The sequence below is a fragment of the Amblyomma maculatum genome, chromosome 11 (genome assembly GCF_055883805.1).
Source record: "Amblyomma maculatum isolate TAMU_Amacu chromosome 11, ASM5588380v1, whole genome shotgun sequence".
In the NCBI taxonomy this organism is placed as follows: Eukaryota; Metazoa; Arthropoda; class Arachnida; order Ixodida; family Ixodidae; genus Amblyomma; species Amblyomma maculatum.
The window spans coordinates 68,405,026-68,431,669 of NC_139354.1; the positions used below are offsets into that span (position 1 = coordinate 68,405,026).

General features: G+C 45.1%; 2 long non-coding RNA genes across 3 annotated transcripts in view; one reads left to right on the plus strand and one right to left on the minus strand.

Moving 5' to 3' along the window:
- The window catches only part of LOC146174055 (uncharacterized), a 14,368-nt gene extending 6,114 nt beyond the window's left edge, over positions 1 to 8,254 (minus strand). Inside the window, exons 1-2 of the long non-coding RNA XR_014702391.1 lie at positions 8,113 to 8,254; positions 95 to 149 (exon numbers count right to left, since the gene is read on the minus strand). This is a non-coding gene — a long non-coding RNA (uncharacterized LOC146174055). The remainder of the gene's footprint in view (positions 1 to 94; positions 150 to 8,112) is intronic.
- Positions 1 to 26,644, plus strand: part of LOC146174054 (uncharacterized) — a 100,754-nt gene that overhangs the window by 11,715 nt on the left and 62,395 nt on the right. Inside the window, exon 2 of one of the 2 annotated variants that reach the window (XR_014702393.1) lies at positions 8,732 to 8,813. The exons of the other annotated variant lie outside the window; for it this stretch is intronic. This is a non-coding gene — a long non-coding RNA (uncharacterized LOC146174054). The remainder of the gene's footprint in view (positions 1 to 8,731; positions 8,814 to 26,644) is intronic. 2 annotated transcript variants of the gene reach the window in all.

Below are 26,644 nucleotides of genomic sequence, written 5' to 3' on the forward strand. Positions count from 1 at the left end.
AATCTTTTAGAGGGCTTTTTGCGCAACCTCAAAGTGTCAAAATAAATTAGCGAGATTTATTTTGAAGTGAAATTAGGTGAACATATAATCTTACCCTTTGATTGCAGTACCCCGGTGGCGGACGGCTTTTTATTGCCCTGTGTAGAGGCCTGTAATAAGCAGGAAACAAATCACATCTTACAAGTGGGTTTCGCGGCAGTACATTTTCCTCGCATGAGCGCTAATGAAATTGAGTATATAATAGTATATTCAAGAACGACATTAGAAATTGTCTTTAACCCACGTCATGTCTCTGGATCGCCCCTGCACAGTTCTTGTGTATTGTTGGCTATCGGTGTATTGAAAATTCCCGCACTGGCAACTCCGCGTGTTATAGCTAGCGTTCTCAACACTGTTCACGAGAAATATTCCTTCTACGGCTACATGCGAAATATATGCGCTACTACTTCCGTTTTCATCTAGATTTCGGTTTTAGATTCAGCCTTAACCTGATGCAAAAACCAACGTCGCTGGGATTCAGCGTCCTAGCGCGATAGTGATTGTGGCTTCAGTATGGTGCTGGATGTTGCCATACTGGGATAGTGGGATACTGGAATGCAACATATTGAATCGCTCCCTCAAAATGGCCCTCGCCTCCCGGATAAAAAAGGCTCAGATAAAAACTAAAACAATAAAAAGCAATGAACTACCAAAGGTATATTTAAAAAAGCTGTAAAATGAAGAAAAGAGGGATAGCCTATATAAACACTTTTCGCACCAGCGGGGTTTGAATTAGGTTCTAAGTATTTCCTAGCTTTAGGTTGCAAACCACTGCTCCACGTCGGAAAATATGATGCTCATTAATAGTTTTGCGTTTTATGTCTGCCTAGGTATGTACATTGTTAGGACTTCATGTCACTAAGTAGAGCGCCAAGAATGCAGCACGCACCATTATTTGTTGAGCACTGGAGCTAGCTGCCTGCTCTCATGACTTTCGACTTAGTTCTGGATTGATATGAGCTCTATATTGTGCATCAAAACATTTTACCATGTGAAGTTTCACAGCGCTGGCAATTTTGAAAGCACGGGCTGTTTGATCAGGCTCTGCTGCGAGAGGCACAAGTTTCGCTGAACATGGAGCTCTGATAAAACAACAGCAATATATGATGTGAGACGGAGCTACAGAACGCGCAAAATAGAGCAGCGACAACGGTTTTACTAGTACCTATATCCTAGTTGTGTGTAAGCACTTCACTAAGACCCGCTTTGACCGAGTGCTAGGATGGTTTATACGTTGAAGAGCAAAGAACGGAAAAGAGAAAAACACATTGTTTGTACATTAAAGTGCTGTATTTTCTTTTCTAAAACTCAGAGGTGCGCCTCGCGTCGTTGGCTACTGTTTTCCTCGTTTTATTTATTTCAGTCTGCTAATTATGTCTGTGTTTATACAGTCACTAATGCGTGGTCCATGTTTGGAGCCTGAGTTTGGGCCAGCGTGAAAATTTTAGCAGTAATCGCCGTGTTAGTTGACTATCAAAAATATGGTGAAATTTATGATGGTAGCCTATATTATGCAAGCTGCAGCGATCGTATTCGCTTAAGAATAATAGTCTCGGTCGAAGCCCTCGAAATAAGAAGAAACCGCCTTCGTTTCCACTTCAGATTCGCAATCATTTTCAAGAAGGCAGCTTGCAATTCCTGTCGAAAAACTACTGAAGATATTCTGTGGTCGCAACGGCCTTTCTGTGCAGTTTTTGGGAGTGAACCAGTTGTGACAACAAAAATTTCTCTAGCAAAGTCAAAACGTTTTGTATTTACGGTGGAAAACTGCTACAGAACTACAGACTACAGGAAAGTACGACAGAAAGAACTGCTAACCTATAGGAAAGTACAATAAATCTGCACAAAATTTCGATGTTTTTGAGACAACTACAGAATATTATTGTCGTATTTTTGACACTGTAATGTAGTTTTTTTCGACTGGGATTGGGGATAAGAGCGACACTCTAAACCTGAATAAGCTAATTCCAGTAATTTCTCCCATTACACCAGCGTAACAATTGTCTTCCCGTCACTGCTGTAGTGAATCTCGCAGCCTGCCAGCATATTCAGAAAATATTAATGCCAAAAACATACTCATTTGGCACTGTAATACGCTGGAGGATGGTGGTTTTGTAATAAGGTAATTTTCACGGCGTTGTGTGTGAATGGATGTTCAAAGAAATAGCAACATCAGAAATACAGCCGGGAGACTGGCATTTAAGGACATGGTATATTTGGCTATGGCATGGATTATTAGTTTAACTCAGTGGCCAGCAAACATGAGATCAACGTTACTAGAAAAAAACTGAGTTTCACAACTCCCCATACCGCCCAGGGGAGTAATGTGTCCTCGGTGGCCGGCGCGAGAACTAGCGGCGCTGCAGCAAGGCTTGCTCCTTTTGTGTGCGTCGTCTGTGGAGCATTTCTGTGCTGCCGTTGCACTGTACAGCGCTGCAGTCAAATTATTACGACATTACGACAGTTTTATTGGCTTTGAAGCCACGCATTACCTTGGACACCTCGTCTGTATTATGCGAAATTCACTTGATTATGCTGTTAAACAAGTGTGACAGCGCCGTCGGCTTGCTCACAAGCACCGTTTTTTGCTTTACTCCCTGGCTTGTGATTTTTAGGGCATTCTTTCGGGGCATATACACTGTCATAGAAACAAATTAGTCACTTTTTCAATGCATAGCCCTCTAACCTTATAGGATAACGCAGTCGGTGTCACGTTTACTGTTGCACTCTGCATATTGCCTTCATTACATTCAGAAATCTGCGAGCTAGGCTGACCAGCTGGGCAGCCGGTTCATGCAGTCCATGAAGCTGGCTACTCACGTCAAAAGATGTAGTGAACAAGAATACGAATAAATGGCCTCCTTCGTGTGCCTAATCAGAAGCTCTTTTCTTAATGTCTTATTTCTGAGGTAAGGCGCCGAACATAGCTTCAGATCGCCACTCTCGCAATCCTGTATATAGCAATGTAAAAAAAGGTTTTTTTCTGTGCCATCTAAAATAAGGTCATAGTTAAAAGTTATTTAATGACTTTACTGAAGAAGGAATCAGTGCGAATGGGCGTGCGCACGGCGAAAGGAAATGACTGAACAAGCAGGAGTTTATTTTTAAAAGGTTAATGAGATTAATCACAGGAAGTTGTGATTCTAGTTCTAGTCACGCCCTTGAGAAATGCCCCTCCCGCTTTACAGACACACACACGCACGCGCGCATGCACAGAGAAAAGAAACGATATAATTTTTCTGCTTGTAGGTGAAGTTAATGTAATTTCAAACTAGCACTGGAGTGCAGTTTTAAAACGCGATATCCAAGTTATCTACAGCGCCGGAAAGAGTGTTAGAATTTGATTGCATAAACGTAAGGTATTTAAGCGTAATAGCGTAGCACGAAAAAGGCAAAAAAGCAGTTTGTCAACAACACTAATGTCGTATACAAATGAAATGCCGCAAACAACCAGAACCTGATTTCAGCAACATAGAGAAACATTACAAGATTACAAGCAGTGCAGGGGAGAACATATACTTTTTTTGAGAAATGTTTGAGTGGCAACATAATCCTTTTTTATGTGTAGATAGAAATCAGCTTTACAGTTCCTAATTTACCTTGACCATCTTTTGTTGCCATAAATTTTGTATTTCTTCAACAACAAAAACCACATTTGCAGTGAATGTGCTTCAATGCGTTAATCAAGGAGTTCGCATGCTTAATTGGCAGCATATCTTAAACTCATTCAGAAACTTAAATGTTTTTGTGCTGCCCACCTCACAAAAATGCAGGTAAGGAGCCATTCGAAATCATCATCAGGCAGGTGCTTGAAGTGCGAGCCGTTGCAAGTCTGGAAGGCCTTTTAGACGCCGATCTACATCCTCTTCTGAGCTTTTTAGGTACTTATCTTTTAACTGCGATATCTCTTTCTTATCTTTATTGTCAGCTGCCGCAGCTCGCCGCGTGGGTTTTTTTACGCCGCATGCTCAAATATATTAAGTTAAAGTTAATTAAATTGGTTCATAGGAAGGTTCACAGTAACTGTCACGCTTGCTCTGTGGACAACCGAACCGCGCCGTAAGGGAGGGGAGGAAGGTGGGAATGAAAGTGGAAAGAGAGAAATAGGAGCCGCAGTGGAGGGCTACGGAGTAATTTCGACCACCTGGGGATCTTTAACGTGCGCTGACATCGCACAGCACACGAACGCCACTTCGTTTCGCCTCCATCGAAACGCAGCCGCCGCGGTCGGGTTCGAACCCGGGAACTCCGGCACAGTAGTCGGGCGTCTTAACCACAGCACCACCCCGGCGGGGCTCAAATATATTTAGGGTGTTTCATTTTTCTAATTATCTTGCTTGTCGGATTTCTCTGCAGTTCTTGTGAGGTCTCCTCTCTTCGATTTATCTCTGATTGCAAGCCCCGTGCAGAATTTCGTAGAATTGACCTTCAGAATAGCTTCTACGCAACCAACGCTCAATTCCCATTTGAGAACTTTATGCGCCACTTATAACCATTGCCGTGGCAACCGTTCACCAATGGCAAATGTCTTCTCAAGAAGCAAATTTCCTGGCACTCATGGCTCAACTATTTCCTCGAAGGGAAAATACTCAAAGTTTATTTCAATTGCTGGTATTACGACGAACTCAAAACGATCGATCAAAACCCGTTTGTGTAGCTGAGCTGTCCGATTTGCGCTATGTTCACTGATAGGCTCTTGGAATCTTGCAAGTTTCCTTCCGGCAGTGTTGACGAAACACACGGAGCAGCTTGATTACTAGGGTGTGTTCTCTACGGTATAATGCCTTTTGCTTTCGAAATATATGTGCAAGCCAGAAAATAGAGAGCCTTGCTACCCGATCTGCATCACGAGAGTACTTCGATATAGTTCCTCTTTGAAATGCAGATCAAAAGTTGCTCACTCTTCTGTGCAGAGCCTGTGCCCATCTTTTAATTTTGAGGGCGTCTATCAGTGACACGAACAAATTACGGACTTCCGAGTCATCATTTCAATAGGTGCCGTTGCCCTCCGGTGCTAAGCATGCTGGCCGGAATGAAGAGGCCCGATTTTAAAAAAGAAAATAGCAGAACGCTTAAACTTCGCCTCAAGAGAAGACGTAATACCTCCTTTACCGCCGTCTCTTCATTCGAAATTTCCGGAGTCCTCCTCTATGGCGTCTCTCATAGCCTGTGTTGCTTTGGGACGTTAAACCCAACAAACCAAACCAAACCATCATTCCACCACTTTTAGCCATCGAGAGGCTGGCAAATAGTTGGCAAAATGTTAAGCGTCTATTTGGTTTAATTAAAGGCAAAGGGGTTAGCATATTCTCGGCGCGCACCCTACGTTTACAGTGAACGGCATAGAATTCCAGGCAAATATGTCGGCGTCTTGAATCCTAATCACCCACGTTGGTGGTGGTGAGCAAGTCGACAGCGCTGTCACAGTTGTTTCACGGCAATAACATTTGCATCACACAAACGCGTTCTCCAAGGTAATGGATTCCTGCGAAGCCAAAGCTGTCGTAATGTAGTTATAATTTTGCTGCAGTCGCGTAGAGTGCAACGGTAACACGTAACAGCTAGGTGTGTGCCGGCCGCTCCATGCTTGCGCACCGTGTGTAACCGAATACGCGCCCGGCAAGGATCAAGAGCCGACTGCAGCGCCGTTAGTTCTCGCGACGACCTCCGGGTACACCTCTCCTGGCCGAGCTGTGAAACTGAGTTTGATGTAGTAACGTTGCATGATATCAAGTAATACTACTCAGCCATTATCCGGAACTTGAAGTAGTGTCAGACCTACATTATATTTTCTTTGGAATATTTGAGTGTCTACGTCCTGCTCCCAAAAGGTTTAAAAGCAACTGCGCTGAGTCGTAACGTATGGCTACAATAATTGCCGCATTGGTTCATTTTTCCCCAAGATGCCCGTGACCGAGAACCTTGGCCGTGTTGTGACCTTTTCGAAAAAGGAGTCTTAGCAAACAATGTAGAGGGAAATAATGAGGCAAGAGAATGGTTGATCATGTACAGCCAGAATCGTGTATTCACGGCTAGCACTCTGACGAAGTCCTACTCATGTAACTGTGGTCGCACTAAGTGCCGGTGCGACCACCGGCTTAGCCAATCCTTAATCCAGGGAAAAGCAAATCATAAGCCTGGTAGCAGCGTCTGCACCTTTGCATTCAGAGCTTCAGAGGGGTCAAAAAGCGCAGATGCCTTGCATGACAACTTTGATCGCGTGCACGGCTGTGCTCCTCGATTCAAGGCTATGTCCAAATTATAAATATTGTGGCCACTCTACATGGCGCTTTTTATTGACTGGCACACAAGACGGTTCGCTGAAGGTTGCCGCCAGAATTAGTAATTCAAGTTAAGGCTTCTTTAGAATTGACGATAATATAAGATAGCTGTCCTGTTTCAGTGGGCCTCAAAAAGTTCGTGTATTGCCGCTATTGTACTATTAACCTTTAAGGAAATGCGCAGCTTGAAAATTACCGCGAAGTTTGTTGTATTTGTAAATTCTTCTGCTGCTTACACGGTATCGTTGTGTACATGTATATATGCTGTAAACATATACTTCTCAGTGCAATTCTGCTATTACGTCACTAGTCTTCACCTGTCTGAAATAAACAAACTTGACAACTCAGAATGATACTGTCAATTTTTTTTGGTATGAGCGCGTGAGTGGCATACACAAGAAAAGCGTAAACAAACATACCGCTCAAGCCCATGCTACGTACGCATGTTAAGTGGTATTGATTTCTGGGCGTGCACTTGTAAATACATTTGCTATGTTCCCGCAGAACCAAGAAATATGTTGCTATTTTGATGTAAATAAAGCCATGTTATGAGTTTTGATAGACAATAAAAAACTTTTGACAGAAACATATATATTGTGTCCAACGTTATGTAGCCGCTTGCGACCTCTGTCAACGCCGGAAGAAACCCCCTGTGCTACCACCTGGACACCTGCAGCCGATTGCTATCCCGACTGAGCCATTTTCTCGTGTTGGCCTTGACCTCCTAGGGCCCTTCCCCGAGTCCTTGTCGGGAAACAAATGGATCGCTGTGGCCACCGATTATGCCACGCGGTACGTGATCACTCGCGCCATTCCAACCAGCTGCGCCACAGACGTTGCTGACTTCCTTTTGTACGACGTCATACTACACCATGGTGCTCCCCGTCAACTCCTTACCGACCGTGGCCGCTGTTTCCTTTCCCGAGTTGTTGAGGAAATACTTCGTTCTTGCTCCGTTCGGCACAAGTTCACCACTGCGTATCACCCTCAGACGAACGGCCTTACGGAGCGTCTTAACCGCACACTCACCGACATGCTCGCAATGTACGTATCCGACAGTCATCGCGACTGGGATATTAGTCTGCCATTTGTCACCTTTGCATATAACTCTTCGCGTCATGACACTGCTGGGTACTCTCCATTCTATCTTCTCTTTGGAAGAGACCCCTTACTGCCCTTCGACACTTTGCTCTCCGCCGCTAGCCCCGTCACAACCTATGCCCGCGATACCATCGCCCGAGCCGACGCTGCTCGCCAGATTGCTCGTCAGAATCTCACCATCTCTCAAGAAACTCAAAAACGCCGCTACGACGCTCACCACCGCGATGTGCACTACCCTCCCGGATCTCTGGTGTTGCTCTGGCTTCCGTGCCGTCGTGTGGGGTTGTGTCAAAAACTTCTGCCCCACTACACAGGTCCTTACCGTGTACTACGCCCAGTGACCGACGTTACCTATGAGATTTCACCGTTCCACCCAAAGTCACCGACTGCTACACCCACTTCCGAAATCGTACATGTCGCCCGCCTAAAGCCATATTACTCCCCCTCCACATCGCACGCCTAATACGCACCGGGACGTTGCCTTTTGCCGAGGGGGGTAGTGTTACCTGGAAACGCGGTACCAAAGTGATGTGCTCACTGACGAAGAGGACGACACAAAGCGTTGAGAAAGAGGACGACGCTCACAGAGTGGACACTGCACGGCTACTGAAGTCTCAGCGCCAAGTTCAGCCCATCGCAGTGCTGTTACATTAAGTGCATCCCCGTAACAATATACACGGTACATACTTACTTCACAAGGGCGGCATAAGAGAGCAAAAAAAGCGAAACCAGCAAAACGGCGTTCATCATCAACAGCGCTCTTCAGGCTTGCACTGCAGAAAACTTGACGAGCCGAAGCTGAGGCAATTAATACTCACAGATACTTAAGTATTTTGAATGCTGAGAACAAAAAATTATTGGATGCATCACACTTTTATTAGACATGAGCTGACTGGAAAAAGTTGAGCAAACGTGATAAATGCGTTTATATAGTGTGAACAAGCAGAGCACCGCACTTTTGTTCGACATTCCGTGATGCTCTTTTCTGCGTAGACTTCTAATCAAAAGGTGAAATGTCAGTTATGCAAGAACATGAAGCAATGCTTAGGATAAAGTTTCCCGGTTTAATGTTGCATGCCTAAGGGTAGCTGAAACATTTTTATGGCGTTCCCGATTCGGCAAATTGAACTCTACAACTCTTTTGTGTTCGAAAGTGAATATTTGTTGATAGATTTCTCTGTTAGTAAAATTCGATACAATAAAGATGCTGCTTTGCAGTTTTATTATGCGATCGAGTCAACAAATATATGAAAATGAAATGTTTTTCGTAGAAATTGTAATTACGAAGAAATTGTTGTTCGTGCGAGTAGGTTGGAAACATCCATGACAGAAAATTCTCGATAACATATGCTGCAGAGAAAACAGAAATATTTGGAAAACTTGCTTTTGAAAGTAAGTAGAGAAATATTGTTTTTCGAGAACACAACAGGCAGCCTATCATACATAGCACAGAAACCTCCTGCAACCTAACAAACGTTTATATAATCTAAAAGAGGTGTATTGAGCATAGTGAATAGGCCGGAAATATTGGTGAAGTGCAAGCCAGAAAAATGACGACGGAATTTAAAGTGCCGGCGCGAAAATGACACTGGCAGCTCAGTAGATACAAAGTTCTAGTCATTAGGGATGCGAGTGGATCCAAAATTCAAATTTTCAGTTAGATACGAATGAATAAAAATTTGAGAAAACCTTGATTCAATCTTTTTTGTTGATGAAATGTGCAGGCATTCGCTAATTAATCTAAAACATTTAGTTATACACCTGCTCAAAATTCGATCGGCACATCATTATATTCTACAAGAATGTACAACTGACCGTCGAGAACGGTTCAATAGATGCTATCAAGAATGTAAACATTGGCTTTCTTATGCAGCTATCACTTCAATCGGGTAGGTAGTACGGGGACTACTTATCCAGGAATATTGCCCTGTAACAGAGGTGTTATTTCGCACCTGTCGATAACCAGCCACGTCCAAATACAGGTTCATGCTCTATAATCGCACTTCGGCCAGCAGACAGATCAGGTGTGTGTCGAGTTTAGCTCTACAGTTTCTGTGGCTCCATTGTCATCTGAAAGATGCACCTATGAGCAGAATTATCTTCATATGGTATAATAAGGCTCCAGGAAAAACACTCCGTACAATTTTCAACTTGTCCCACATGGGAATGCGCATTGAACAGCTAAGACCTTAATGAATAGCTTTCGGTGAACAAGCTCGGAAGTAAACGATGCCCTGTATTGAAGCCAGTGTTCAGACTGGATTTCTTCCCTTATTTGAATGGAAGTCCCCGCAGTCGACTAAGTAAATTGCGCCGAAGTCTTTCTTGGCATTGCTTACAGTTCTTGTTTTTTCTCAGTGAAAGAGGGAGATTTCTGGATGTAGGCATTTTTTTATCGCTTACGAAGTTTAAGTGACCTGTTTCGGGTTGCCTTTCTGTAGCCACTTGCAGGTGCAAAGGGAGGATGATTAAAGCCCAGTCAACCGCAAAACGCATTCTTTGTCTCCTACCTGTTGCTTTCCTTGCCCTCGTCGCTGCCATCCTTGTTTTCACGATGAGTCGTTGGAAAATCCTCTATACAGAGTCTTTACCACTGGCTTGCCTGGAGAACCTGACCATCAACGCAACCGAGCACAGCAGCGAGAAGCTATAGAACGATTTTCAGTCCTCGTGTTTCATAGGCCTTGAGTGTGGGCGCCTGTGCGGCCGATGGGCAGGGGCTACAGGACGTCTTTAGGTCGCCTTTGGTACAGGCCGAAAGGTATACACCGTTTCAAAGTGCCCAGCACTGCGTGCTAGAGAGTCGTAGAGGTGCAGACATAAGTGAACGGAGCACGCTTTTCAGTTCAAATTAAAATAACGCCTTCTGAAGTTTGCGATACGAAAGCAATAGTTGGTTTAGTGAAAGGGCACAGTGTTTACAACCGATTCGCATATAACGCGGCTCCCAGTATCAATATGCAATGCGTGAAAATGGTATAAGGAAGAATCTCGCTCCATTTGCTTATATGCGCATTGGTACATGCAACATGACCCGAGGATCCTGTGGTAGTCTACGCTTAAAGACTCAGTTCTAACGTACCTCTCACCAAACGGAATCAACAATTGTTGGTTTCGGTTACGGCGTATACTTCTAATTCCGGAGCGGTTTTCTTGGGGTGACATAAAGAATTGTGATCTGCAAGCTTTAACTACTCGCACAGACAACGGCTGGGTTCGCGGCGGTCGGGAAAATTGATAATTCTGGTGAGTATGATGGTTATTAAGCGCGCAGCGCCTTCTACACTGTTTGTGCTTATGTGGTAAATTCGCGGTGATCTTAAGTAGAAATGTGTATATGGTAAACGAAAATTTGTAAACAGTCCGGCAATTGGTGCCTTACAATCCTCTTTGGAAAGTCGGCGATTTCCACGACAGCATATGGTGGTTTCTCAGCCCACACCATACAGACTGCTAGGAGAGCTATGGAACACAATATGCTTGATGTAACTTTAAGAGATAGGAAGCGTATAGAGTGGGTCACAGAAAACGCGAGTTAATAATGTTCTAGTGGAACTCAAGAAGACGAAATGGGCATGGGCAGGGCACGTAGTGCGAAGAGGCGACAGCCGACTGTTGCTAAGGATATTATTGCAAGGGAAGGAAAGAGTAGCCGGGGGGGGGGGGGTATAAATTTAGGTGAGGCGAGGAATCTAAGCAGTTTGACGAAGTCAATTGGAGGTAGCTACTACAGGATCGGGATAATTGGAAGAATATGGAAGAGGCCTTTGTTTTGCTGTGGTTATATTCCTTCTGATAGTGATGATACAGTTTCTCGGCATATAGCATGGACTGGCTCGTAAATGTGCTGGGTGTAAATAGAGCTAGGTGTTCACTGTTCCTTCAATAAGCTCGCAAACACTATCCATGGGTATTTTACTCGCCATCCTCACCAGTACACGATCTGTAGTGGTTCTCGTATTCCGTAAGTGCTGCACAATCATCAAAAAGCACTTCGTAGCTCTGTACTGTTTCTGCAGGCGTTCACGATTCTGGCTATAAGGCTTCAGCCATCATTCTGCACTTATTATATGACACGCCTTGGAATCTTGAAGGCTGTCCGGAATACTCCTGGCTCTAGGTGGCGAGATTCTATGAGTGGGGATATCGCCAATGCAAAAGCTTCACAGCAGATTATATCAACTAGTATTTCGTCCGAGATACCACACGCTGTAATGTGCTGCGACCGTCTATTATGAATAATTGTTTCATAGCTACTAGTTATAGCACCCTTTCATCTCAGTCCAAATATTAGGATGCTACCTCCTTTTTTTACAGTCGAACCGGTATTCCTCGAACAAAGCCACTAGTCTCATAAACTGCAAAGACGCAACCCCTCTTAAATAAAACGCCTGAATGAACCACTGAACTTGAGTTTCGCAAGGCAAGCAGTCACCAGACAATTGCTGTATTTTCTGTTCATTGTAATGTTTTTCGGAAACTATACTGACACAATTCGCGCGGCCGCAAGAAATTCATAAATGCGATCTCTGGCGCTGATAAGTGCTAATTCGTGAAACATTTCTCCGAAAGAAGAAGACATCTGATATCGAAGTAACCATCACCGACATTTGCTCAGTCATCTGAAGATCCACCCATCCGGACCACCACTGCGAAATCGATTTATTTTTCGCAAGGAAAAAATTAAACATTTAGGATTCCCCTCTTTCCCCCAACTGCCTTATAATCTTATGTTGAGACATTGAAACGTTTTAGGGAATTTACAGCGTCGCAGCGGCGCATCAGAACAAGAGTACCAGCATGGTCAGCTTCTCGAACCGAACAGCTGGTGCCGTCCGTGCGCACTGAGCACGCGCAGTTCAGTTTCTTTCGCCCGCTGGGTACGCCGATCTTAGCACCCTAGCTTTACAGCGTCGCTGTGCGCTTCAGGGCGGCCAGAGGGAACGCCGAAACGTACACACCGATGGGACCGAAATGATAGTTCCTCGGCGGCAAGCAGGTTGGCGGCTAGGCAAGCAATATCCGAGGGGAACTCTTGGGGAGGTGTCGCCATGTAGGCGGGTTTAATGCGATCCAAAGAGGCTACCCCCTCACGCCCATCGAACAGGATAGTCGCCGCTTTGTCTTCTTGTTGAGGACGCGGTACGGGCCATCGTATGAGAGGGTAAGAGGCGTCTTTGCAGCATCTCACCTTAGAAAAAGATGCGTCGAGGACGCAAGTTTATAGTGCACAAAAACCTGACGGTCAGATGATCGAGGTGGGCCTGGGCGAAGGTATTGAATACAGTCCTGAAATTGTTGAATGCACTGCAGGGGCTCGGACGAGTTAACCTAAGGAACGAACTGCTGAACGGCCAAAGTCAAGACGAAGAACGGCGCGTAAGCTAAGAAGCACCATACGAAGGTGGTCAGCCCAGTGCTTGCGATCACCGCGAGCATTGAAAGTAGTTTTCAGCTGAAGATGCAGCCGCTCGACCATGCCGTTGGCGCAGGGATGGTAGTGCGGCTGTGTTTAGTGTTTAGGCTGTGTTTAGGTGCATTGGAACTGGCGGCTACAATCCGTGGTAACAATGCCGGGGCAGCCGAAGCCGGAAAGAAATAAACTTGCCATGGCATTTGCATTGACGTTACCCCTATGCCATGGGCAGGAGCTGCCGACTCGGGTCGCTCTTTTCATATGGGAGGGTGTTATCAGAATCAGTCTGCCAGAGCAGTTTGCTTTCTCGTTACCCCTACGACACGCATGCACGTACTTGGTTGAAGCCTTACTTCATACGTGGGCTTGTAGCTCACGCTGTTGCGTTATACCCTTAAAGGATGAGCTTAAATGTCCCCAATAATGTTGCACCTTACCCTGATAGGGCATGATAGGGGAATAATGTAGCAGGTAAAACAGCTTCCACCAATGCATTCGCACTTCAACTATGGTTAAATAGAGCTAAAGCACAACTAATTACTGGGCAGAAAAATATTCTTTAGCAGCCACAGCAACGCGCTGCCCAAGTGTGACGCCACTGCTGATCACTAATATGTCACCAACAAAAATTATTGTTCGTATATTCCCTGTAGAGCCAGGTTCCGCAATAATGCACAGGAAGGCATGTTTAGTGTATTCACATAACAACAGTGAGAGCAGTACAGGCTGACATAAGAAATTAAAATTTCCGTGACGTAAAAAATATGTTTCCAACGATGCTTCATGGAAATAAACAAAAAAATAGTTTTTTCCGCTATTATGAAGGGAACCAAAATTAATTGGCAAAATAATATTTGTTCTGTACATAAAACGGGAAGTGCGTTGAAAGCTTCCTGTAGTACGCTGAAAGAGGTGACAGTAGAATTAAGGTTGTAAACGTAATATATTTAGGGATTAAATAACAATAATGTGTGTTTACTGGTGCTGGAAATAAGATAAACTGAGTTAAAATTATTTTGCTGTGATAACGTAATATAGAAGCAAGAAAAACAACCGCCTTCAAAATTGTATCTGTGGTAACAGCATAGTTCATCAGAGTTCACCTAGTTCAGGCCTGCTACGATTCCAACATTTCTTGCTGAAATCTTATAGAGCGCAGTCAATTAATTCAAGTCAATAAATGGGCATGAGTACATAAGTGACCTCACTTTGTATGGCTAACGATTCAAACATTGGAAAGTTGAACATGACTTGATGAGAAAACGGAAAACTAAGGAGACAAAGAGGGGAATAAAAAATCCTTTTTGGTGAAAATCATCTATAATGAGGCAGCGTAAAGCTTTTGATACGCTATAATATTCTGCCTCGATTTCAGACAGAGTTAAGGAAAGGTGGCCAATCAATAACACTGCAAAACCAACACCAATGTTCTGCTAACTTCACTGAGCTCCCCGAGCCCCCAAATTGGATGTAGCCAACAGACGCAAATATATCGCTTGCAATGCATTTGGACTTATTTAAAGCAACAAAGTTAGCTTCGTAAAAAACACGACTGCATACGCGAAAGCATGATATTAGGCAGGGAAACGTACGTGTTCTGCACTGAAGTCAGAATTCGGCACAGCCGATCACTGCACCGGTTATGGAACGAACAACTAATTTATTCCATCAAACAAATGTTACTTGCATAAACCTTTCCAAATTAAGAGTGATAACTTCTGTACTGTGTACAATGACACACCTCAAGAGTTTTCATATCGAGGGCCTCGATCCCCTATACAAGCCTGAATAACAAGAAAAAGTCACTATTTACGGAGTTTGAACGATATCGTTTCTATCGTGGAGTACAGTAACCGGTGAAAGAGTACATTTTTGTTTTTGTAACGCTTAAGTTGATGTAAGAAATTTCTTAAAAAGCCACATTTCTTGCGTTATTAGAGATCTAATTAGAGACCTAAATATTGCAAACTTCTTGTAGTGTACCATTATTTATTCACATGACAAAACAATGCAAGGGAATAATAATAAATATTAATATATGTTATTGTATCTTATTCCACGCATAACTTCAAATTTTGCTCTTTAGGGCTTTTTTCGATCCTTTCCAGGAACTTCATACAGCAATATGCAAGGAAAAAATTTGGAAAAAAAACTGCGACGAAAGGCATGTCGCGGGATTTCCGAGAAGCACCATTCTGCGGGTCTGGCACATTTCACATTGAATGAACCCACGACGAAAGTATAGGTTCATTAGACTGCTACTAATGTGACTCTCCGTCAAAATAGGTCATGGCTCCGCTGGCTGAAGGCACCACATAGCAGTTGGAAATGAGAATTTTGGCAATCAAGAAGGGATCATGCCTTCCGCCCTTACCATAGTTATTCATAATACAGACGGAATAAAATTTATTGTTCAGATTGGACAAGAAAAGTGCCAACTAAAAGGAAACACACGCACAATATTCAGGATAAAAAATTACAAAGTCAAAACGAGATTCCGGAGAGTCGAGACATCTTAGCTTTTCGAGGCAGTCGAGATCCGATCCAACTTGAGTCTCGCTGTCGAAGTTGGCTGACTGTAGCGGATCAGCACGGGGTCACCCTGAATTCCTCCTCCCGGCTGCAGCGCGCGTTAGCCATGGCGATAAATGTTCATTGTACGTCGTCAACATGCACACAAATGAGAAACTGAGGTATAGGGTGCCGGATGAGAGATACGTGTGAAATGCTTCGCATTAGCGGCTTCTCGGTAAGAGGTTCCCTGAACAAAACCACGGCGGAACAAGATGGCCGTCGGGTAGCGAGGAAGGCGGACGCGCCACTTCATCTAGGGGACGGACCATGGCGGTTACTGCCACTCAGCCAGAGATTCTTGACAAAGGAGCGGCACATCGAATCACGATGAGTCTGATACTGGCCTAATCCACAGTGGTGAAGGATTGCCAACGGAAACTAACAAAGCAAGGGAATCCGAAGCCGCTAGACGGTGGCAATGTCGCTCAATAAATATGAGCCATGGCTGGCACTGCCAGCTATGGAAGTGCTAAAGGTGCGCACGACGAGTACTTGCACCGCCGGCAAATGTTATGCGATGCCATTGTAAAGCCCGCGCGCCTAGACATATCTTCCTTTCTCTTTTTTTTTGCGTGAATTGTCTTTCTATCATGGCGCTCCACGCCATGGAATGCCATCTGCCACGGAACTGCTGCCCTGAGCAAGGTCGGCTCACGAACGCTGCCTCATGCTTTCACGCCGTCCACCACATTACTCAGAATACCCCGCACTTTCATCACTCTCTCTATTTCTGTTTAGCCTTATGGCCGCCATTAGTACACTGCTTGCATTGTTCAGTTTCGCCTATATATATATATATATATATATATATATATATATATATATATATATATATATATATTGCGGACCTCTGCATATCAACATTACAAGAAATAGAAAAGAAGATACACAATAAAGCGTTTAGAAAAATATGTATGCCACTATGATGGTTCCGCACATCAAAACCAAAGTGTAACGTGGAGGTTCTAAATGATTTGTGTGAAGACATTGTACGAGCATGTGCGCGTGACGCTGCCTGGTCTCAAATGTTCTTCGCTTAAGGAATTTCATCAGCAAGGAAGCAATAAACAATTACCATTGGTTTATTGTATTTTGGGCACGTTTTGTCTCTCTTACGCACATCAACATGTATTATTTATTTACGCAGAAGCATTAGGGAGCTCATGACACAGAAAATCTCGCGATGTCCGGCGTCCACTGGAAACAATGATTTTAGAATTTTATAATGAAGCGAGCAGATAATTTATTGGCTAGCTGACGTTTTTTGTTGTTTTTTTTGTATTTTCTGCGATGCGAAATTTTTCATTCTTTTTTATATTGATTTAAAACCGCTTAGATTCTGGCGCCGGCGGTTTGGGTAGAGCAATGTTATTTTTATTTCTTTTTATTGCCCATTCTAACTTCAGTTAAGAGAGCAGGTTTTTATAATGTCTGCTCACAATTATATCAAATAATGTGATGAAATTACTAGTGCTTACAGATTCTGCGGTCCAATTACAATAGTTTTTAAATGCTCTCCAAAACGGTCGGACTTAGTCGTGCTTCAAGCTTTCATCCGCAGCGTTATGGCTGTAATCTTCAACAAATATATGCAAATGTTTGGGTCGGGAGTGCTAGCTGGCTCCTGGCCAAATTGGCACGCGGCCGACCGTGAGCCGCCAAATTCCCAAGCGATCGTTTTGAAACCGGTCGGCTTCAGTCAAGGTTACGAGCTTGGGCCATTACTGCTGGCCGACTTTTGTCCGACCTAGTACGTGGCCGACCATGGGCCGCCCAATGGCTGAGCAACCATGGCCGAATTGGTCGGCGTTCTATCGTGTTCCCGAACTCGGGTCTTTGTAGATGGCCAACTTACACCTAACCTGGTACATGGCCAACCATGGGTCGTCATTCAGCCGAGCTCCCAAATACCGGCCAGATTGGTCATTCGACCGACCACCCAAACCTGGCCAGGTTTGCTGCCGACCGGTTAGCCGATCACCGGCCATAGGTCGGCGGTGGCACAATGCTACTTGGTTGGACTGTTGCATGCACTGCACGAAGAGCTCTCGCAAAAGTGTGCCATTTGCGTCGGTGTTGCTTGCGCCCAGGAGCTGCCGCATGCTAGTGCATTAAAGGCAGCAAAACATGCTAATGAGTAGCTGAGAGGGGCTACTCTCTGCAAGCTGTTCGCAGGTAAGCAGATGCTGCAGACGCGGAGTCTCAGACGCCATGGTTCGATCCAAAATTCACTGCTTAAGTAGGAGTATCGCCACACAGAAACTTCTAAATTTATTTCCTTTATATGCACGATTAGATGCAACGCCATCTTCTATTTTTTAAGGCTCATTTTTCAGCTAGGCTAAGCAATCCTGGCATAAATGTGAATTCAGTCCAGGTGGTGAAAATATGAAATACATGCAGCGACACGATCTCTATAATTATAGGAGCGTCGACACCGTCTATCGTTTCAGCAGTGCACATATGAAACCGCTCGCTGAGAAAGGTCACATTCTAGAAGGCAGAAACCAGTAATTTTAAACTTCACCCATATATTCGTACTATCAATATATATGTAAAAGTTGTCTTTAAATCTAGTGGAGCTTTGAATATTAAAACTGCTGATGCGTTCGCGAAGCTGCAGTTCTTGGTATATATTTTTATTCGCAGATGTTAAATTTCAAACACTGTTCGCAGTTGTCAGCAATAGTATTTTATTATGCATCTGACAAACAATTTTATTGCCTGCTCGTGCAGATTTATAATATTGCGGCGTTCTCGCGAAACCTTAGCGAATCGCCTGTTTAAGACTCCTTATGCACGAACAGTGAGATTTTGCGATAAATCTCCTGATGCCCTGAAAAACGGAGCGTCATCTTAGTCGCATTGGAATTTTAGCAGCCATATTCTTGGCATGTATATAGTTTTATTATTGAAATGGTGAAGGAAATAAATAAAAAAGAGTCATTGTGTTTCCAACAGAATGTTGCACATTACACACACTTACGTACGAAATAGGCAAATTGACACTATTTAGGGGCCTTGCTGGTTGTTATATAAAGTGAACTCTAGTAAAGGCAGCACTTTCACGGGCTTAGTCTACAGCATCTATACAGATGGCACACTGTTGTTCTCTTGCCTAAATTGGCGGTGGAGTTTAGTCCCTGTGACACACTTATATCTCACACGTGGAACATACCTCTATCCAGAGGATTGGTATTTGGCGTCAGAGGTGCTGGGATATTCTAAATCTTACAAATATATTTCGCACCAAAGGTTGAACGCATGTTCAAATTCCTTCATTCGAGTGTTTTTACAAATACTGTTGTTGCATATATTGTTGTTGCAAATACTGTTGTTGTTGCATTAAATTAGCTATACTCGAATGAGTGCTTTTAGCACTTGTTCAACTAAATATTCTCAAAGCATCGAATATATAGGCTATAATAATAAACAATATATTGTTACGGACGACAAGGAAGAAGCGGGCAGTGGCGCGGGAAGGAGCGCTCACGCTAGGCCCGCCGCGAACGTTCATTAAACGTCATCTACCATCGCCATCGGTCATGTTCTGTCTGTCCCTGTCTTCATCGGCTTACCGCTTCGTAACATTTGGTTGGAGGTGCGGCGTACGAAATCCCCATCCTCGCCTTGGAGCATCGAGGCCATCTTCAAGCCGGGACCATCACCGAGGGCCCAGGGACATCGCCGAGCAGCTTCGCCCCAGCCCTTCAAGTCCAGACCTGAACAACTACCACCGCCCAGCCCCCAGCCCGGACCTGAAGACAAGGAGAACAGACATACGAATCAGAACCGAGACGAAGGACCCGAAAGACCCGAATGACCCGAAGGAACCGATGGACACGAACACGCAACCCCCGCCCAAGCTGCCCGACGTGACCTCGAGCCATCGGTCTCATGGACTCTGGTGACGGATGGTTGACAGCTCCAAGGGAGGCGGATCACCCACGCATCAGACATACCGGCAAGCCGTTCTATTCTTCCTTCTTCCTCTTCTTCTTCAAGCATCCAGACACGCCCATCATCATGCCATAAAATCATTAACATCGCTAAACTTCCTCGTCCACGATCGGGACGATCGCTCGGTGGCCCCGGGTAATGTTACGGACGACAAGGAAGAAGCGGGCAGTGGCGCGGGAAGGAGCGCTCACGCTAGGCCCGCCGCGAACGTTCATTAAACGTCATCTACCATCGCCATCGGTCATGTTCTGTCTGTCCCTGTCTTCATCGGCTTACCGCTTCGTAACAATATTCTCGTTTTAAACCTACTCGCTTTTCCTGTAGAGTTGCACTTAATCTTGCCAGGAGAATAAAATAGAATGCATCAGAGAGTGAGCAATGTCTCTTTTGGTCTGGCGTGAAAATCACTTCAGATCATGTAAGTGGATCAGTACCTACAGAGTCTTGCACAAAGAGAAGAAAAACCTGCAGGATGCTTGAAAGACACCAAAGTTCGAATCTCTCTAATTAGTCGCATCGCGAAATCAGATGACTGAAAGGCAAGAGTACACCGAGAGTGAAGATTGATTGTTGTTGTGAAGTGATTGTTTAATGAATCGGGTAGATCTAAAATCATCCGGCCAAGCATATATATTCCTTATCAACGTGGTAACAAAACTTTTATTTCAATTATGTCAGCAATTTTATCATACTTTCCTATTTGAAATGTTGCTGTTAACATAATTATGACCGCTTAGCGCGTTCGAAATCTATCATGTATAACATCGTCGTCATTCTTTGTACTCTCTAACGGAGGATGTAGCTGTTCATTTATTGGATTTACTAAAGAAATTTACGAACAGTTTAAGGTCCCCTCAGTTGAAAACTTCTCTGGTCTGTATATGCTATAACCATTAATTTTCAAGACATGTGGGACTATGAGCACGCACGACATGTTAATTGAAACAACATTCAATCGTGTATGAAAATTCTGACACGAAAGCGTACCAGCTGAAAATTTGTACACCTTTCTCCTCTGATTCCAAACTAAGGAGGTCAGTGTTTACTTTTCTGTCCTAAAGATATAGGCGGCATGTGAAACAGAATCACCTTCACAAGAACGCTCAAGAACAGCAAAAATAATTTGGTTTGGTTTATAAGGTTTAATGTCTCCACTCACGTAATATCACAGCCGCTCAAGTCGAGGGCTTCAAAACTTTTGGTCACATAAGCTTTTTTAGCGTACACTGACAGCACACAGAACACGGGCGCTTGGCTCTTCGCCTTTATGAGAAAGCCGCCAACCCGGCTGCGATTCTATCCCGCATCCATGAGCACAGACTCGATCCCCGTAACCACTGCACCACCACGGCAGACAACAACAAGAAAGCAAAGAGCTGTTATTGCTACAATTGCACTTAGGAGGTGATTGTAGCCTCGCAATCAAGAAGTTTTTTCCTTTATTCTCGCCCATAATGGAAACGGCTACTGTCGAAAGGAAGCAACTGATAAGGAAGCACAATGTTCCTAATAAAGAAGTTTAAAACCGTCAGTAAAAATTCAGTGCAGATGGCAAGGAACCTAAAAGAGAAATAAAACATTTAGAAAGCTTTTAGTATAACAAAGCGTGCTGTGAAGTTCCCGCCTGTGCTGTACCGCCAGTCCATGCGAGGCCGATGCAGATTTGGAACTGCGGTTCTTAAGGAGCTCTTTCTTTTAAGTTCCCCACAAAAGCTCCAGTCGGCCCTATTTTTTTACCCATGTAGGCAGGCCAAATAAAGCTTGCCAAATTTGATCCGCGTTACCCAACATTGCCAGCTCATCAAAATCTGCCATTGGTGCCACTATGTACTGACAGAAGCAGTACCAGAGGTTGAGAATTTTTATGCGAATCCGGTTAACCCCTGCAATAGTCAAATGGCACTGATGCCAGTTCTACGGGGCAAGCTCGGTTTTTATCAGCCCACATATTCTCCTCTCGCTGTGACGTTAGCATTTCGGGGGACGTCTCACTTCCAGCAATGCAACAATGTGCACTGTTTTGTACACCATTCTACACTAAACAAGGTATCTGAAATTTATTCTCATCACTATAGACTTCTACAATCTGCTCATATTGATTTCTAGATGTTGCTTCTAAAACATTTATTTTCGCACGAAGAGTATTATTACTGGCTTATTTGAAGAGGTGCCGCAACCTAAAAACGTTGAAAGATAGTACGAAGATAGCAAGCTTAGTCCTTAACACCACCCCGATTCTTTGTGTTCTCTTCAACGGCGCGTAACAGTTCCTATTTGTCAGGCTTTGGGCCGGTCACCAAGGCATCTAAAAGTGACATAACATCATCCATGCGATATGCCCTTCTCCTTTTTTAGAGTGGCTGATTAGGCAATTTAACCGATACGCCACGTATTTATAGTCATTGATCCGAACGAGCACAAGGAACGGTTCAGTGTAGTCCGATAACACCTATTGGTAGAAAACTACAGGACTGCGCTAAAGTCTGATTAAGTTCGGAAATGGCGAAAGCCACTCTACAGGACTGTTTTCACTAACTGCATTGTCATTGTCATCCCTACTCTTATTACCGCGATCGCCCCTCTCATTACAGCTGACTAAAGGCATTGTCATTGTCATCGTTACTGCGATCATTACTATTATGACCATCTACAGCGTCATTACCACTGATACTATTTTCATTATCTTTATCACTAATCGCATCGTCCCTTTCATCGCGACTGTCATCCTCACATTAGCTAAGGAGAATTACTACCGATTTCTCATGAGCGCAGCATGGAGTAGTGGTTCGAGAGCTAAAGTAGGCATCGGAGGAATGATGGTTCAATTCCCGTGGAGACATATTTTTGTAGTGAAACCTACACCCCATCATTAGCCCACCTTGGTCAAAGTCAGCAAGCGCTGAAGTTTCACCTTCAGTGAGCCAGAGTACAGAGGATGGCGATAAGCAAACTAAATACACCGCTCATACGGTGTCCCACCCCTATTGACCTTTGTAATTGGGGCTATAAGCAAAGCCCATACTGACATCTAAGTTAAAAACTTTCTTTAAAGGGATTTGAAACACTATTTGATTGATTCCCAGCCAGGCTTGTGAGAAAAATATCGTAATTCATCTTGTCTAGCATGAGGGTGATTGTAGCGATGACACTGACGATGCAGTTAGTGATAATGGTATTTATGGCACTACCGGTGACAATTACGGTGCATTTGGTTGAATATAGTGATGGTATCTATAGAGATCATGATTAGGATGAGTACCAAGAAACGTAACCAAGTCTAATGAAGTTTCGCTTTGTATGAGTTAACAAGGTTACGCCACAGAAATTTTTCCTTCAGTCTCAGTCTGCACCAACATTACCTACGGACATTTCCGCAGCGCACGAGCCAAAAAATGGTCTCTAACCCATTTAACTCCCCTACTTCTTTGCGCCATGGCGAATGCCTCGGAAGTATGCAGCCAATCGCATCTCTTCTGATCTCTGAGGAACCTGACGACGCGCCGCACTGTGCCGTGACTGTGCTCAGCCCCCCTTCACCTGCGCCTGCTCCCCCCTCTACAGACTTGTTCCTCCGTTCCATCGATGCCGATCTTCCTCCAGAGCAGCGCACTCAGCTCTTGAACCTACTACATCACTTTCGCTCCTCCTTCGACTCTCATCAAAGTTCTTTGGGTCAAACTTCTACAGTCACTCATCGCATCGACACCGGCACCCACGCACCACTACGACAGCGCCCCTATCGTGTGTCTGCAACCTAACGCCAGGCTATTGAAGAGCAAGTCGATCTAATGATCCAGAATGGCGTGATTCAGCCCTCAAGCAGCCCTTGGGCCTCACCTGTTGTCCTTGTAAAAAAGAAAGATGGTTCTATCCGCTTTTGTGTCGATTATCGTCGCATTAATAAGATTACGCGAAAGGACGTCTATCCTCTCCCACGCATCGACGACGCTCTCGATTGTTTGCAAGGCGCCGAACTCTTTTCATCCCTAGATTTACGTTCCGGGTACTGGCAAGTCCCATTGGAAGCGGCTGATCGCCCCAAAACTGCCTTTGTAACTCCCGACGGCTTGTACGAATTCACAGTTATGCCGTTTGGCCTTTGTAATGCTCCGGCAACATTTGAGCGGATGATGGACACCATTTAGCGTGGCCTAAAGTGGAAGACATGCCTCTACTACCTCGATGACATTGTCGTCTTTTCTCGTGACTTTGACACACACCTCTACCGTCTGAAGCACGTTTTGACCTGCCTATCTGATGCCGGACTGCAGATGAATTTGAAAAAATGTCGTTTTGCCGCCCGCCAGCTCACCATTCTCGGCCACGTTGTTTCCAAACAAGGTGTATCTCCAGACCCTGCAAACTTCGTGCCGTAACAGCCTTTCCCAAACCGACTTCCTCGGGCTGTGCTCTTACTTTCGCCGCTTTATTAGGAATTTTGCTTCCATTGCTGCTCCCTTGACAGAACTTCTGTCCGGCAGTTCCGACCTTTCGTCGTGGTCACCAGCGTGCGGCGATGCCTTCAATGCTTTACGACACATCCTCACTGCACCGCCTGTCCTACGTCACTTCGACCCCACAGCGCCTACTGAGGTCCACACAGACGCCAGTGGTATTGGTCTCGGCGCTGTGCTCGCTCAGCGCAAAGCAGGTTATACTGAATACGTGGTCGCCTATGCTAGCCGTACACTCACGAAGGCTGAATCCAATTACTCTGTCACTGAAAAAGAATGCTTAGCGATTATTTGGGCGCTTACTAAATTCCGCCCTTACCTCTATGGTCGCCCTTTTGACGTAGTGACAGACCACCATGCGCTTTGCTGGCTTTCCTCACTGAAGGACACGTCCGGCAGACTGGCAAGATGGGCTCTTCGCCTTCAGGAATATGATGTCCGCGTTGTTTACCGCTCTGGCCGCAAACATCACGATGCCGATGCACTTTCCCGCTGCCCCCTTACAGCTGAGGTCGCGAGTCTTTCCCCTTCCGACGATTCCCCGCCATCGCTTCACATCAATGACATGCCGTCAGCGCAGCGGCAAGATCCTTGGATAAACTCTATCCTCGATTTTATCTCCAATCCTACAGCTGCTTCTCCATCGCGTGCTCTCCGCCGCCATGCTTCCCACTTCGCCATTCGTGATAACCTCCTCTACCGCCGCAACTGCTGTGCAGATGGCCGCAAGTGGTTGCTAGTTATTCCCCGGCAGCTACGTTCGCAAATTTGTGACTATTTCCACGCTGACCCACAATCCGGTCACGCGGGCGTCTTCAAGACATACACTCGTCTCCGGCTGCGTTACTACTGGCGGGGTATGTACACCTTTGTACTCAAGTACGTTCGCTCGTGCCTCACCTGTCAACGTCGCAAGCCATCTCCTCAACGTTCTGCTGGAGAGTTGCTGCCGTTACCCAGCCCACCACGTCCTTTCGACCGCGTCGGCATTGATTTGTACTGGCCGCTTCCCTACACTGCGGCCGGCAACCGCTGGGCTATCGTAGCCGTTGATCATCTGACGAGGTATGCAGAAACCGCAGCACTTCCATCTGCCTCAGCGTCAGAAGTAGCTTCCTTCATTTTGCAGTGATTTGTTCTTCGCCATGGCGCACCTCGAGAGCTGCTCAGCGACAGAGGACGCGTTTTCTTGAGTGACGTTGTGAAAGCCTTGCTCACTAAGTGCAACATTATTCATAGAACCACCTCCGCCTATCATCCCCAGACTAATGGCCTCACTGAGCGTTTCAATCGTACCCTTGGCGACAGGCTCTCTATGTACGTCTCCTCCAACCACTCAAACTGGGACCTCGTCCTTCCGTATGTCACGTACGCATACAATACCGCAACGCAGTCTACTACTGGCTCCTCTCTTTTTTTCTCCTCTACGGCCGTCACCCCTCTGCTACAATCGACACTATACTCCCGTATCAGCCAGACATATCAGAGTATACACCTGCGTCTCAAGCAGCCCAGCATGCGGAAGACTGTCGACAAATCGCCCGCACAATCACGGCTAACACCCAGTACCGCCATAAATCCAACCATGACAGCCAACACTCGACACCGCACTTCTTGTCTGGCGCTCTTGTGTGGCTATGGATACCTTCCAATGCCCCTGGACTGTCTTCAAAATTTCTTGCTAAATACCATGGCCCATACCGTGTTCTGGAGCGCATTTCTCCGGTTAATTAGGTGGTGGAACCTGTTACGCCGTCCCATGATCTACGCCGGCGCGGACGCGAGATTGTTCACGTCCAGCGCCTTAAACCCTATTACGACCCTGCCGTCTTGCTCACGCCGTAAGTCGCCAGGGTGTCTCCTCTTCGTCCCGCGGATAATTGTGAAGAGGAAGAAGTGCACAAGGAACACGCCAGTCAGTGGCATCGTGATCGCTGCGTGTGCTGGATCTGACTGTGTTCGCTGCCGCTGTGTACGCCGCTGATCTGCTCAGTCCTTCTGATCAAGTCCTGTTGATCTGCTGAATAAACCCCCCCTTCTTACAGCTTCAAAATTATAAAAGTATTGCGGACAGGCGTCAACAGCCATTCTAAGCCACCAGGAATGTCGGAATTTGCCTGGTGTCGACGTACCGCTTTAGAGCAGTGTTACAAGGCCAAAGCGCGTATCCCGGCGCTCCTACTTTCTTTTTTTCAGCGCACCAAAGGAGACTGCTTGGTGTCAAGAAAAAAACGATAAAATAGTTCCGAGACAAATTTGACGTGATGAGGTATACAGAAGAAAAAATTGGCTGCAAACAGTTTCATTCCTGAGCTATTGTAGGGAGAGATAATGAACAAAAGGATGTGCAATTTCTTATCATGACATTCGCCATACATCGCAAGCATTCTCTTCAGTGTCCGGGTTTTAGGTTCAACCAGGCCATTTTTCAAAACATTTTAAGGGGCTGAGTTACGGAATTGGCAGGAACAAAGACGCGAAAGCTCTTCCGTGACATCTGTCGCAAAGTGTCGGCTACGGTCTCGAATAATGACACGAGGAGGCTCATGACGAAAAATGTAAGGATGAAAAAGAAACACCAACTGTAGCGTAGGAAGCAATAGCGGCAGTTTCACAGTGAACCTTGAGATTTTCAGAGGACACAACGATCCTGAGATTTTACTCCATGCCCGATGACAATTTCATGCCCTTCTAAGAAATTTTCCATGTGAAGAAAAATTTTTTTTCACCTATTGCATTAGGCAGTACCAATTTCCAGAAATTCTAGAGTTCTGTCGACAATACTTTAATATTGCGAGACGAAACTGCGCAGCTAATTA